At 38.3% G+C, this 14,670-nt stretch overlaps 1 pseudogene; it reads right to left on the bottom strand.

Annotated features, from left to right (window-relative positions):
- Window positions 1-12,072: 12,072 nt before the first annotated feature.
- Window positions 12,073-12,512, bottom strand: LOC138079339 (large ribosomal subunit protein uL24-like; annotated as a pseudogene).
- Between the last annotated feature and the right edge of the window lie 2,158 nt (window positions 12,513-14,670).

Here is a 14,670-nt window from a genome sequence, read left to right on the forward strand (position 1 = left end):
CTCTGTATTCTTTGTATAATCTGTTGATGACAGCAATGAGTCTGTCAGAACAGTAAAGTGGAGCTTCCCACATACTCTAAGATTTGCCTGAGGTTGTAATACATTTTCCAAACTTTGTTGATTGTGAAGTCTCTTCACCGCAGTTATCTACTTCTGTCCACCCCTTCCTCCCACCAGACCACCAAACTAACCTATTCAACTAAAACCAAGTTTCTCACTGCATTAAGGGAGAACACTGATGTATCATGATTTTTGTAGTGTCTTAGAGGGGAATTCAAGGATGATTTTTATAAGGCTTTTCAAATTTAGGTTGAGTTCAGTTCAGTTCAGTTTAGTAGCTCAGTCGTGTCCGACTTTTTGCGACCCCATGAATCGCAGCACGCCAGGCCTCCCTGTCCAGCACCAACTCCCGGACTTCACTCAGATTCACGTCCATCGAGTCAGTGATGCCATCCAGCCATCTCATCCTCTGTTGTCCCCTTCTCCTGCCCCCAATCCCTCCCAGCATCAGAGTCTTTTCCAGTGAGTCAACTCTTCACATGAGGTGGCCAAAGTACTGGAGTTTCAGCTTTAGCATCATTCCTTCCAAAGAAATCCCCGGGTTGATCTCCTTCAGAATGGACTGGTTGGATCTCCTTGCAGTCCAAGGGACTCTCAAGGGTCTTCTCCAACACCACAGTTCAGAAGCATCAATTCTTCGGCATTCAGCCTTCTTCACAGTCCAACTCTCACATCCATACATGACTACTGGGAAAACCATGGCCTTGACTAGACGGACCTTAGTCGGCAAAGTAATGTCTCTGTTTTTGAATGTGCTATCTAGGAATGGTTTAAGGTAGTCTTTTGGATCCAAGCTCTAACTTGGATTTGACATAGTACATGGTATAAGAGTTTAGTTCTGGTGGACATAGCAAGATGCAGGACTTGAAGGCAGATGTGGCCTCTTTTGATAAGAATGGGAATTTGCCCAGTTGAGTGACCAATTCAGCTTCTTAGTGTAGTGCATGAGAGGGAAGCTTTTTACCCAGATGAGTAACCTGTTGTTCACATAATTAGATTTTCAGGAAGTTTATAAGGCTAACAATGAAGACAATTAAGTTATGTGCTGATTTACAGCTAGCCTTGTTGGCAAGAATTTCCTGGAACAAATAGGAAAGTCATTTTGATTGATGTAAGGTCACAGTTCTCAGTGATCATAATTAAGCTATTGTTTATAGATGTTTCAGTTAATAAAATCTTATATGAACACTGAGTATTGTATCAGAGGAAGAAATGATGTGTTAGTTGCTCAGTCATGTCCAACTCTTTGTGACTCCATGGGCTGTAGCCCACCAGGCTCCTCTGTCTGTGGGATTTTCCAGGCATGTATACTGGAGTGGGTTGCCATTCCCTTCTCTGAGGGAATCTACCTGACCCAGGATTGAATCAGGGTTTCCTGCATTGCAGTCTGATTCTTTACCATCTGAGCTACCAGGGAAACCCTGGTATAAGAGGAAGGGACTTTAAAATCTTGATAGTTTATGTTAAGTCATTCTCTATTAGCATTATTAAAACACAAATTTCACATTTTTTTTATATTTAAGAAGTGATGCTACCAGTTTTCTTCATGTTTAAAAAAGTAGGATTGTTGAGACTTCTGTGGTGGTCCAGTGGCTAGGACTCTGTACTCTCAATGCAGGGGGCTGGGGTTTGGTCCTGGCTGGGGAACTAAATCCCACATGCCACAGCTTGGCGTTTACATCCTGCAACTAAGGATCTTGTGTGCTATATATAGCTGGGATCTGGTGCAGCCAAATAAATTAAAAAAATTTTTTAAAGTAGGATTGCCATCACATTTTAAAATCTAATCATATCTGGTTGGGGGGGGAAATGTTTATTAACATGTAGCCTGAATTGTATGTATTAAGAGTATCCACACTCTGGAGGATGGTGAAGGACAGGGAAGCCTGGTGTGCTACAGTCAGTGGGGTCACAGAGTGACACGACTGAGTGACTGAATAACAACAACAAAACTGCTTATGTTACCTAATATTTGGAATTTTTGTATTTTAAAAAAACTAGTTAAGTTTTTCAATAGCTTATGAAAATTTTCAGACAAAAAAGTTGAATAAACTTACAATGACTATCCATATACCCACATTTTATTATGTTGTTTGTTGTTTAACTGCTAAGTCATGTATGACTCTATGACCCCATGGACTGTAGCCCGCCATGGGGTTTTCCAGGCCAGAATACAGGAGTGGGTAGCCATTTCCTTCTTCAGGGGATCTTTCCAATACAGGGATCAAACCTGTGTCCTTGTGTCTCCTGGTTTGGCAGGTGGGTTCTTTACCTTTGAGCCACCCGGGAAGCCCACATTTTATTATACATGTTATCATATATCTGTCAATGTATCCATTCATCCATAGGTCTTATTTTGATGCATTTCATATTTGGAGACTTTAGAACATTTTCCCCAAGACACTTCAGTGTGCGTATCATTAACTATATCATATGTGTCTGCATACTTCATATATATACTTCAGCATGCATTTCATTAACTACATTGAAAAGCTAACATCTTAACCCTACCCTTCCTTGGGTTCCAACATAATCATTGTTAAAAGATAAACTGAAACGTTAAAAATTTTGAGAGCTTGAGCAAAAGTTGATTCAAATCTTCTATCCTGATAGAAAGGAGCTCTGGGGAGCTGAGAAAATGAAGGACTTTACTAGCCAAAAGGGAACAGGAACACGGAAGTTATCTTAGGCAAAACAGCAGGTTGGTTATTGCAAGGCTATGATGGCAGGGGTCCAAGAAGTAGATTCCCTAACTAGTGCTGATCAGGTGACTCCATTTCTGGGAGAGCTGAAGCTGTAAGTAAATTCTGCATTTGGTGGTGTGGGGATTCTCATAATCAATCTGTTTTAGGCCTCTTGTCTTGTTTCTTAACCTCATATACCAGTGCAAGATACAAGATTTTTCCCAGAAAGTAACCATTGTTTTGATTTTTTTTCCTATTATAGATTAGCTCTGTCTCTTTTAAAACATCTAAAATCCTACGGACAGAGAAGCCTGGCAGGCTATAGTCCATGGGGTCACAAAGAGTTGGACACAACTGAGCAACTGAACACACACAGGACTTCTATAAATGGAATGATAGAAAATGTGCTGTTTTCATTAAGCTTTCTATACACATCACAATTTTTAAAACTTTATTTTGAGATAATTCTAGATTCACATAGAGTTATAAGAAATAATTCAGAGGGAGCACATGCATTCTTTACTCAGTTTCCCCCACTGGCAAATTCATTCAAAATTATAGTACAGGATTTATATAAACAGGAAATTTATATTGACACAATCTATCAAGCTTACTCAGATCTTACCAGTTTTACATACACTCATTTGTGGGTGGGCATTTCACTGTATACAGTGTTATTACCTGTGTTGTTTCCTGTGACCTCCACTAGTCAAGATACATAACACATAATAGCTCCATCACTATCTCTTGCCCTATCTTTTTATAGCCACAGGCACTTCATTTTCTATCCTTCATCACCACCATACCCCAGGCAACCAGTAATCTGTTCTCCATCTTTTTAAGTTTGTCGTTTCAAGAATATTATGTGAAGTGAAATTGTACAGCATTCATTGACATGAAGTGAAAGTCGCTCAGTTGTGTCTGACTCTTTGTGACCCCATAGACTATACAGTCCATGGAATTCTCCAGGCCAGAATACTGGAGTTCATTAACTACAATGAAATGCACATCTTTTTTTTTTTAATTCACTTCTCTTAATTGTACCATTCCTTGAGTACCCATATAAGCATGTTTAAAAACAAACTAGTGACTGTGACTCTTGTGCTCCCAATGCAGGGGGCCTGGGTTTGGTCCCTGGTCAGAAAACTGGATCCCACATGCTGCAACTAAAGCCTGGCATAGCCAAATAAATAAACACTTTTTAAAAACTTTTAAAAAATTGAGCCATATTAAAATTTTTAATATTGGCTTTTAAGATAGGCTTTTTTTACTCAGTATACTCTCCTTGAGATTTATACAAGTTAAGTGTATCATTATTTATTCTCTCACAATGGAAAGAGTGAGAGACTTTATTTCGGGGGACTCCAAAAACACTGCAGATGGTGACTGCAGCCATGAAATTAAAAGACGCTTGCTCTTTGGAAGAAAAGCTATGACCAACCTAGACAACATATTAAAAAGTAGAGACATTACTTTGCCAACCATGGTCCTTCTAGTTAAAGCTATCGTTTTTCCAGTAGTCATGTATGGATATAAGAGTTGGACTATAAAGAAAGCTGAGCACAGAAGAAATGATGCTTTTGAACTAGGGTGTTGGAGAAGACTCTTGAGAGTCCCTTGGACTGCAAGGAGATCCAACCAGTCCATCCTAAAGGAAATCAGTCCTGAATATTCATTGGAAGGACTGAAGCTGAAACTCTAATCCTTTGGCCACCTGATGCAAAGAACTGACTCATTTGAAAAGACTCTGATGCTGGGAAAGATTGAAGGTGGGAGGAGAATTGGACGACAGAGGACAAGATGGTTGGATGGCATCATTGACGCAATGGACTTGAGTTTGAGTAAACTCCGGGAGTTGCTGATGGACAAGGAAGCTTGGCTTGCTGCAGTCCATGGGGGTCGCAAAGAATTGGACATGACCGAGTGACTGAACTGAACTGATAGTAAACGCATTTTTAGTTTTGTAAGAAAATGCCAGCCTTCTGAATGGGAGAAAATAATAGCAAATGAAGCAACTGACAAACAACTAATCGGGGTCGCAAAGAATTGGACATGACCGAGTGACTGAACTGAACTGATAGTAAACGCATTTTTAGTTTTGTAAGAAAATGCCAGCCTTCTGAATGGGAGAAAATAATAGCAAATGAAGCAACTGACAAACAACTAATCTCAAAAATATACAAGCAACTTATGCAGCTCAATTCCAGAAAAATAAACGACCCAATCAAAAAATGGGCCAAAGAACTAAATAGACATTTCTCCAAAGAAGACATACGGATGGCTAACAAACACATGAAAAGATGCTCAACATCACTCATTATCAGAGAAATGCAAATCAAAACCACAATGAGGTACCACTTCACACCAGTCAGAATGGCAGCGATCCAAAAATCTGCAAGCAATAAATGCTGGAGAGGATGTGGAGAAAAGGGAACCCTCCTACACTGTTGGTGGGAATGCAAACTAGTACAGCCACTATGGAGAACAGTGTGGAGATTCCTTAAAAAATTGCAAATAGAACTACCTTATGACCCAGCAATCCCACTGCTGGGCATACACACCGAGGAAACCAGAATTGAAAGAGACACATGTACCCCAATGTTCATCGCAGCACTGTTTATAATAGCCAGGACATGGAAACAACCTAGATGTCCATCAGCAGATGAATGGATAAGAAAGCTTTGGTACATGTACACAATGGAGTATTACTCAGCCGTTAAAAAGAATTCATTTGAATCAGTTCTGATGAGATGGATGAAACTGGAGCCGATTATACAGAGTGAAGTAAGCCAGAAAGAAAAACACCAATACAGTATACTAACACATATATATGGAATTTAGAAAGATGGCAATGACGACCCTGTATGCAAGACAGGAAAAAAGACACAGCGGTGTATAACGGACTTTTGGACTCAGAGAGAGAGGGAGAGGGTGGGATGATTTGGGAGAATGGCATTCTATCATGTATACTATCATGTAAGAATTGAATCGCCAGTCCATGTCTGACGCAAGATACAGCATGCTTGGGGCTGGTGCATGGGGATAACCCACAGAGATGTTATGGGGAGGGAGGTGGGAGGGGGCTTCATGTTTGGGAACACATGTAAGAATTAAAGATTTTAAAATTAAAAAAAAAATAAAGTAATGAATGGAAAAAAAAAATAAAGACAAAAAAAAAAAAAACAAATGCTTCAGGAGAGAAGAAAGCATATGTGGGGTGTGTGTCTATGTTAAGAGGTGGGGAGAGGAACAGAGGAGGAAGAGGGGAACACTGGAAAAAAATATTTTTGATAATGCTATTTTCAAGGCAACAATTGCTGAAAGAAATTCAGAACAAAAGTAATACCTATTCTTTGAGAAAAGGAAATTCCTCTCCAGAGTTTATCTTTAGTTAAACTATATTGTTGGCCAAGTACAGCAAATATATATACATATATATGTGTACTGGTTTACCATTCATCTAAGACTTAGTATAAGGAAACTGAAGACCAAATGATTTGTAATCCACCAGTAACTAACAGGCAATTCCAATCTGTTTAGAAAAGTAACTTAAAGAAGAACACCGAATGTCAAAATATGGATGAACTTTTAAAACATTATGCCAAGTGAAAGAAGCCCCTCATAAAAGACCACATAATACAGTAAGTCCCCAACATAAGAACCTTCAAGTTGCAGACTTTCAAAGATGCCAACGTGTGTGCCAGTCCCTGTATGCCAGCTGCTGAACTGTGCTACTGTACTTTTCAAGATACTATATTGTAAGATTAAAAATTTTTTTTTTTGTTTAAAAAAAAAAAAAAGAAAATGCCATATTTATTTTTCAGAGTGACTCCAGAAATCTACTTGGGATCCTAAGCTCCACAGTTGGAGGGAGAAACTCCACAAGGGCAGGCAAAGACAGATCAGGGAGCTGTAAGGTGATTGAACCATACAGCTCACGTAGGTAAGGAAACATTTAGACTCCAACTGACCAGTATGGAAGTCCTCCCCAGGAAAGGAATAAACAAACATTGTATGTAAATGACCAGGTACTGGTCATTTCTATAAATGAGTAAATAGCAAATATTTTAAGCTTTGCAGGTCATGTAGGCTTTATCTCAAACACTTAGCTCTACTATTGTGGCACAAAGGCAGCCATTCATAATAAATAATCAAATGGTTATGGCTGTGTTCCAATAAAACTTTATTTATAAAAACAGTCCATTGCTAGATTTGGCCTGTAGACCATGGTTTTCTGACCATTCTGTGAGGCATTTATGAGACCACAAGAGAGTTTTACTTAAAGGCTTCTTTAGAACTGCTCTAAAAAAAACTTTAGAAAAGAAGTCACAAAAGGATCAAGTTGATCCATAAGTAACAACTTTCTGCAAAAACAAAGAGCAACACTTTTTAAAGAAAAAGAACAAAAGTCAGATATTCAATATCATGTTAACCATTAAATTTTTTAAAATACTTTTTTTTTTTTCGCTGTGGCAGGTTTTTTGGCTCTTGCAGCATGTGGGATCTAGTTCCATGAAGTGAAGTGAAGTCGCTAAGTTGTGTCTGACTCTTTGCAGTCCCATGGACTGTAGCCTACCAGGCTACTCTGTCCATGGGATTTTCCAGGCAGAGTAGTGGAGTGGGTTGCTATTTCCTTCTGCAGGGGCTCTTCCTGAAACAGGGATTGAACCTGGGTCTCCTGCATTATAGTCGGATGCTTTACCATCTGAGCCACCAGGGAAGAGCCTAGATCCATGACCAGGGATCAAACCTGGGCCTCCTGACTTGGGAGTCTGGAATCTTAACACTGGACCACCAGGCAAGTCCCTAAGCCATTAAATTAAAAAAATTACTAGGTATGACAAGAAGCAGGAGAAGGTGACACATAAGCAGAAGAAAATCAGGGGAAACAGACTCAGAAATTACATAGATGATTGAATTAGCAGACGTGACTTTAAAATAGGCCAACAAGGAAAAATGGCTACATCAGAGAGGTGAAATTATGGATGATTTTTTAAAATTTCTAAATATTTATATATATATAAGGAAAAGTTTCAAATGTTAGCATATTATGTAACTCTAAGTAAAATAATATTGTTTTGCAAACTTTAATATATTCTTTTCTCATTTAACATTATGTTAAATTGTTCAAGGTTAATTTGTGTAGCCCTAATTTATTTTCACTTATGCATAGTATTCCAATATAAGAACATGGATGTCTGTTTTTCTGATGAGGGACATTTAATTCCAAGAAAAGAGAAGTGATAAAGACCCAGTTGAGGATACTGATTACCTCTGAGGAGAGGAAGGAGGATGGAAAAGGGATGGATAGTTGGAGCTATACAGTGTGGTAAAACTTCATTTCTTAAGCCAAAATGTGTGGATGTTCACTGTATTATTCTTTTTTCCCCTTTTAAAACAATTGAAAAAAGAATAAATAAAAAATTGAGATATAGTTGAGGTATAATATTATATGTTATAGGTGTACAACATAGTGATTCACAATGTTTGAAGATTATACTCCACTTATAGTTATTAATAAATATTGGCAACATTCCCTATGTTGTACGGTATATCCTTGTAGCTTATTTATTTAATACCTAACAGTGTATCTATTTGTACCTCTTAATCCCCTAATCATATCTTGCCTCTTCTCACTTCTCTCTCCCCACTGGTAACTGGTAATTTGTTCTCTATATCTGTGTCCTTTTTGCTATTATATACACTGCTGCTGCTAAGTCGCTTCAGTCATGTCCGACTCTGTGCGACCCCATAGATGGCAGCCCACCAGGCTCCCGGTCCCTGGGATTCTCCAGGCAAGAACACTGGAGTGGGTTGCCATTTCCTTCTCCAGTGTATGAAAGTGAAAAGTGAAAGTGAAGTCGCTCAGTCATGTCCAACTCTAGCGACCCCACGGACTGCAGCATACCAAGCTCCTCCGTCCATGGGATTTTTCAGGCAAGAGTACTGGAGTGGGGTGCCATTGCCTTCTCCAGTTATATACACTAGTTTGCTTTATTTTTATATTCCATATATAAATGATACCATACAGTATTTGTCTTTTTTAAAAATGTATTTTAAATTGAAGCATAGGTAATTGCTTTACAATATTGTGTTCCTTTCTGCCATACATCAACATGAATCAACCATATGTCTTCTCCTTGAGCCTCCCTCCCACATCCCACCCCTCATTTCACTTAGCATAATACCTTTCAAGTCCATCCATGATGTTACAGATGGCAAAATTTCATCATTTTTTATGACTGAGTAGTATTTCACTGTGTGTATGTATATATATGTGTAGTATATAGAACTAATTATATATATAGTTCTAATAATTTTTTGGTGGCATCTTTAGGATTTTCTAAATATGGTATAATTTGCAGGGACAGATTTACTTCTTCCTTTTCAATTTGAATTGCTCTTATTTCTTTTTCTTGTCTGATTTTTAAATTACTGATTCAGTTTCCTTACTGGTAATTAGTCTGCTCATATTTTGTAAGTTTTACTGGTTCAGTTTTGGGATATTGCACATTTCTAGGAATTTGTCCATTCCTCCTAGGTTGCCCATTTTATTGGTATATAATTGGTCATAGTAATCTCTTATGATCCTTTATATTTCTATGGTGTCAACTATAATGTCTCTTTTTCATTTTTTATTTTATCAATTTGGGCCTGCTCTTTTTTTTTTTTTCCTTGATGGATCTGGGTAAAAGTTTGTCTGTTTTTTTATTTTTTTCCCCAATCTTTTCAAAGAGCCAGCTTTTAGTTTCATTGATCTTTCCAAATGTTTTTTTAGGTCTCTATTTATTTCTGCTCTGATCTTTCTTATTTCTTTCCTTATATTAACTTTGGGTATTGTTTGTTCTTATTTTTCTAGTTCCTGTAGATATAAGGTAGGTTACTTATTTGAGGTTTTTCTTGTTTCCTGAAGTAGGTTTGTATTGCTATAAAATTCCCTCTTAGAGCTTCTTTTGCTTCACCCCATAGATTTGACTCAGGGGTAAAGAATCCGCCTTCAATGCAGGAGATGCATCAGGGGCTGCAGGTTCAATCCCTGGGTCGGGAAGGTCACTCTAGTATTCGTGCCTGGAAAATTCCATAGGCACAGGAGCGTGGTGGGCTATAGTGCATGCGATTGCAGAGAGCCAGACATCATTAGTGATTAAACAGCAACAGCAATAGATTCTGAATCATTGTGTTTCCATTTTCACATATCTCTAGGTATTTTAAAAATTTCTTATTTGATTTATTCATTGACCCATTGGTTGTTTAATAGCATATTGTTTAGCCTTCCATGTATTTGTGCTATTGTGCAGGTTTTTTATTAACTTAAAAAGTTACATAAAAGCTCAGTTGTGTCTGATTCTTTGTGACCCCATGGAATAGTCCATGGAATTCTCCAGGCCAGAATACTGAAGTGGGTAGCCTTTCCCTTCTCCAGCGGATCTTCACAACCCAGGGATAGAACCTAGGTCTCCCACACTGCAGGCAGATTCTTTACCAGCTGAGCTACCAGGGAAGCCCATTAGCTTATAGTTGATTTCCAGTCTCATAGCATTGTGGTAGGAGAAGATGCTTGATATAATTTCAGTCTTCTTAAATTTATTGAGACTTGTTTTGTGGCTAGCATGTGATGTATCCTGGAGAATGTTCCATGTGTATTTGAAAAAAGAATGTATTCCACTACTTTTGGAAGGAGTGTTACATGTATCCGTCTGATCTAATGTGTTGTGTAAGGCCAGTGTTTCCCTACTGCTTTTCTGTCTGGATGATCTGTCCAGATATATCTGATATAATATCCCAAGTATACAAAGAACTCCAACAACTCAACATCAAAAAAACCAAACAACCTGATTTGAAAATGGGAGAGGATCTGAATGGACATTCTCCAAAGAAGAGATACAGATGGCCAACAGATACATGAAAAGATGCTCAACATCACTAATCATCAGGGTGATATAAATCAAACCCACAATGAGATATCACCTCACACCTGTGAGTGGCTATTATAAAAAAGCTAACAAATAACAGGTGTTGGTGATGATGTGGAGAAAAGAGAACACTTGTGTACTGTTGATGGAAATATAAATTGGACAGTGACTATGGAAAACAGTGTGGAATTTCCTCTAGAAATTAAAAATAGAAATTAAAAATAGGAACCTATGATCCAGCAATTCCACTTCTGGATATTTTCCCAAGGAAAACAAAAACACTAATTTGAAAAGGAATATGGACCCAGAAGTTCATTCTGGTCTTATTCAAATAATCAAAATAAGGAAGCAACCTAAGTGCCCATGGATAGAGAATGAAATGGAATACAACCCAGTCATAAAAAAGAATGGAATATTGTCATTTGGGATAACATGAAGGAAACTAGAAGGTACAGTGCTATGTAAAATAAGTCAGACAGAGAAAAACAAATAGTGTATGATTTTACTTATATGTGGAATATAAAAAGTAAAACAAATGACACTCAAAACAGAAACCATCATATACACAGAGAAGAAACAGGTGGCTGCTGGAGTGGGAGGTGATGGGTAGATGAATGAGCAGGTGAGGGAGATTAAGAGGCATAAACTTACAAAACAAGTAAGTCATGGGGATGAATATACACTGTAAAAAAAAAGAAGTGATTACAGAAATAATAAAACATGTTTAGATTCAGAATAGGTGTATGTGTTATTTCTAAAGCTTTTTAATAATCTCCCCCACTCATATTCTCTGAAAATACATCAGTAAAACAATTAGAGATCAAAAGGGTGAAAAAGGAAATCAGTGCATATATGATTTCTGTCTAGACATATCTTCTGAGGGAGTGGCCCATTTTCCAACAAAGGAGCCTTGCTCTTTCCCTTGGAAAAATTCCTCTTATTGTAAAACTTGCTTTTTGTTAATCTCACATTCAATTATAGTTACTGTTCTCTGTCTCTTCAGTATTTGTTTTCTCAATATGAAACAATGAAATTGTGTAATTGAGTAATCCTTATATTATTTCTTTTCTCATTATTTCTATCCTTATAAATAACTGTAATTATTTTCACATATGCATCATGAGAAATTTATATTTCATTGAGAAACTGGGATGTGCAAGCTTCCTTGTGTACTACTATTTCCGGTACAGACTTCTCAGATTGTTTACTGAAGTACCATTTCTACCTTCCTTCTAATAATAGCTCGTGACAATAGCTTAAAAGAAGACAGAGTTGTAATATAAATGTCACTTATGAGTCATGAATACATTTCCTATAAATTACACTTTAGAAAAAAATGCATAGTGAGAGGCTACAATTAAAAGAATTTGTTTTCATTCTAACAGTTTTTAATGAAAGCTGTAGACAAGATGACTTTATTCCTGAATCTTCTCAATTGTTTCTTCCTTATATTTGCCCTTTTCCTTTCCTACTTGGCAAGATTTGGGTTTACGTTCAAGGATCTTTTGGCAGTCTTTGTCCAGTTTTAGTCAGGTGATAACTACCTTGCTGGGGTGAATGCCCACATGGACAGTCATGCCATTAGCCTTCTCCCACTGCACTCATTCAATGTAAATGACGTATTTCTTCCTGTAAACCCGAACTATTTTGCCAATTTGCTGCCCTTTGTAATGCCCTCATACAACCTGAACTCCATCATCCTTTCGGATGGGCATGGATTGAACGTTGTACTTCTGTCTTTTCTTTCTTTAGAAAGAGGAGAAGACATAAATTTCCTGAAAATGTGGGAAGGCACACTGAAATGCCTTTTTCCGTTTTTGCTTCAGTCAGAAGTCACAAAGGGACTGAACTGCATTTTGGCCGATAGTGCTTCAGCGATGGCCACAGAAGGGAAGAGCAATTTGTAAAATTTCTTATTGGGGTTGCACTGGGTCTTTGTTGCTGTGTGAGGGCTTTCTCTAGTTGTGGTGAGCAGGGGCTACTCTCTGGTTGCAGTGCTTGCGCTTCTCAATGTGGCGGCTTCTCTTGTTGCAGACCACGGGCTCTAGGCGCATAGGCTTCAGTAGTTGTGGTGCATGGGCTTAGTTGCCCTGAGGCATGTGGGGTCTCCCCAGACCAGGGAGCAAACCAGTGTCTACTGCATTGGTGGGCAGATTCTTAACCACTGTACTACCAGGGAAGTATGAGGCTACAAGTTCTTTCAACAAAATAAAAAGGGATATTCAACATTTTCTCCTACAAAACAAAAACCCTCTTAAAAATCTTGGATCTTGTATTTTCACTGAGACGATATCTTTGATGATTTCTTTCCAGTAATGGTTAAGAAAATATGGTTAGAGTCAGGCCTCCAGGATCTGAATCCCAGCTCTGCCATTCACCAACTGTGTCATCTTATTCAAGTTAAGGCATTTACTCTCTTTGCGCCTTGGTCTCTATTTTCAAAATGGAGATGATAATATTATTTATTTCTTGGATTCAGGAGGGGTTAACAGAAAGCTCTTACCATCATGCTTAATAAAGCTATTTTTTAAATATATATATATTGATTGATTCATTTGGTTGTACCAGGCCTGATTTGTGGCATGTGGGATCTTCAATCTTCATTGCAGCTTGTGGGATCTTTAGTTGCAGCATGCGGGATCTAGTTCCCTGACCAGGGATCGAACCCAGGCCCCCTGCATTGGGAGTGCGGAATCTTAGCCATTGGATCACCAGAGAAATCCGTAAGAAAGCTCTTCAGGACGGTGTTTGGTTCAATCCATATTAATCACTGGCGAAATGGCAACCCACTCCAATATTCTTGCCTGGAGAATCCCATGGACAGAGGAGCCTGGTGTGCTACAGTCCATGGGGTCACAAAGATTCAGACACAACTGAGTGACTAACTTTCACTTGTACTTTATTACTTTGACAAATATTTCACAGAGTCTTTGTGGAAATCACCTAAAATTGTCTAGTGGTCAAAAGAAAAATTAATGATGAAATTATTAAAACATGAAATAGATGCTTTCCTCTGCTCTTCCTTACAAATTATGGTAGATTATAATGATGTCGTAAGACTGCCACCCTTGAATAGCTTAGTTGATTTTCATTCTTAGCATCCTGAAACTACCTCTTATTAGCTACATTTACTAAATTTTTTCTTTAACTGACATTTCTTTGCTTGAAGAGAAAGTTTAGGTACAGTCTGAAGTCTTCAAGTGCTGGGAATATGGCTACCTGTTCCTTCCCACCTAAGTCAGAAGTTCAAAAAGGAAAAACATTTACATGAACATAATATATATTTTAAAATATTTTAATTTATTTATTTACCTGCACTGGGTCCTTAGCTGCAGGTAGTATCTTCAATCTTAGTTGCAGCATGTGGGATCTAGTTCCTGGACTAGGGATCGAACCTGGGTCCCCTGTACTGAGAGTATACAGTCTCAGCCATTGGACCACCAGGGAAGTCCTGACCATAAAATATTTTAGATTCAAATAATACATTATGGATCTTTGTTCAACATATTGCATGGGATTATGTACTTAGGGGATGGAAAGTTTTCTGTATTAAAACCAGCAGAGATGTAGACCTTGACCTCCTTTCATCATCTTTATATTTGCTTTATGGCATTATTGTCCTCCCATATTTCCTGGTTCAAGACTTGTCATCTTTGACTCTTGCGCCCTCTCCCCAATCTGTCAATTTCACTTTGTTAGTTTGTCCAATCTGTTCCTTCCTGTCTGTTCTCAATACTGCCACCTATTAGCTTTGCCTCCTACACTGCCAGTTTCACCATTTCCAATCCATTTCATTTATTTCCAGGGAAAGACACCTCTGAGAAATCTCCAGAGGCTACTGCCTGTGGAATAATGTCTAAACACCTTAGCCTGCTTACTAGCAAGGCTTTCCAGGACTCCTCCACCCATCTCCCATCGCCCCCTTCAAGCTGCCTATGGTTCAGCCAATCAGCACTGCTCTGCTTACTACTTCCTCTGCTAGCTCACTTCCTCCACTCTAAGTTATTTTCTTT

The sequence above is a fragment of the Capricornis sumatraensis genome, chromosome 4, assembly GCF_032405125.1.
Source record: "Capricornis sumatraensis isolate serow.1 chromosome 4, serow.2, whole genome shotgun sequence".
NCBI lineage: Eukaryota > Metazoa > Chordata > Mammalia > Artiodactyla > Bovidae > Capricornis > Capricornis sumatraensis.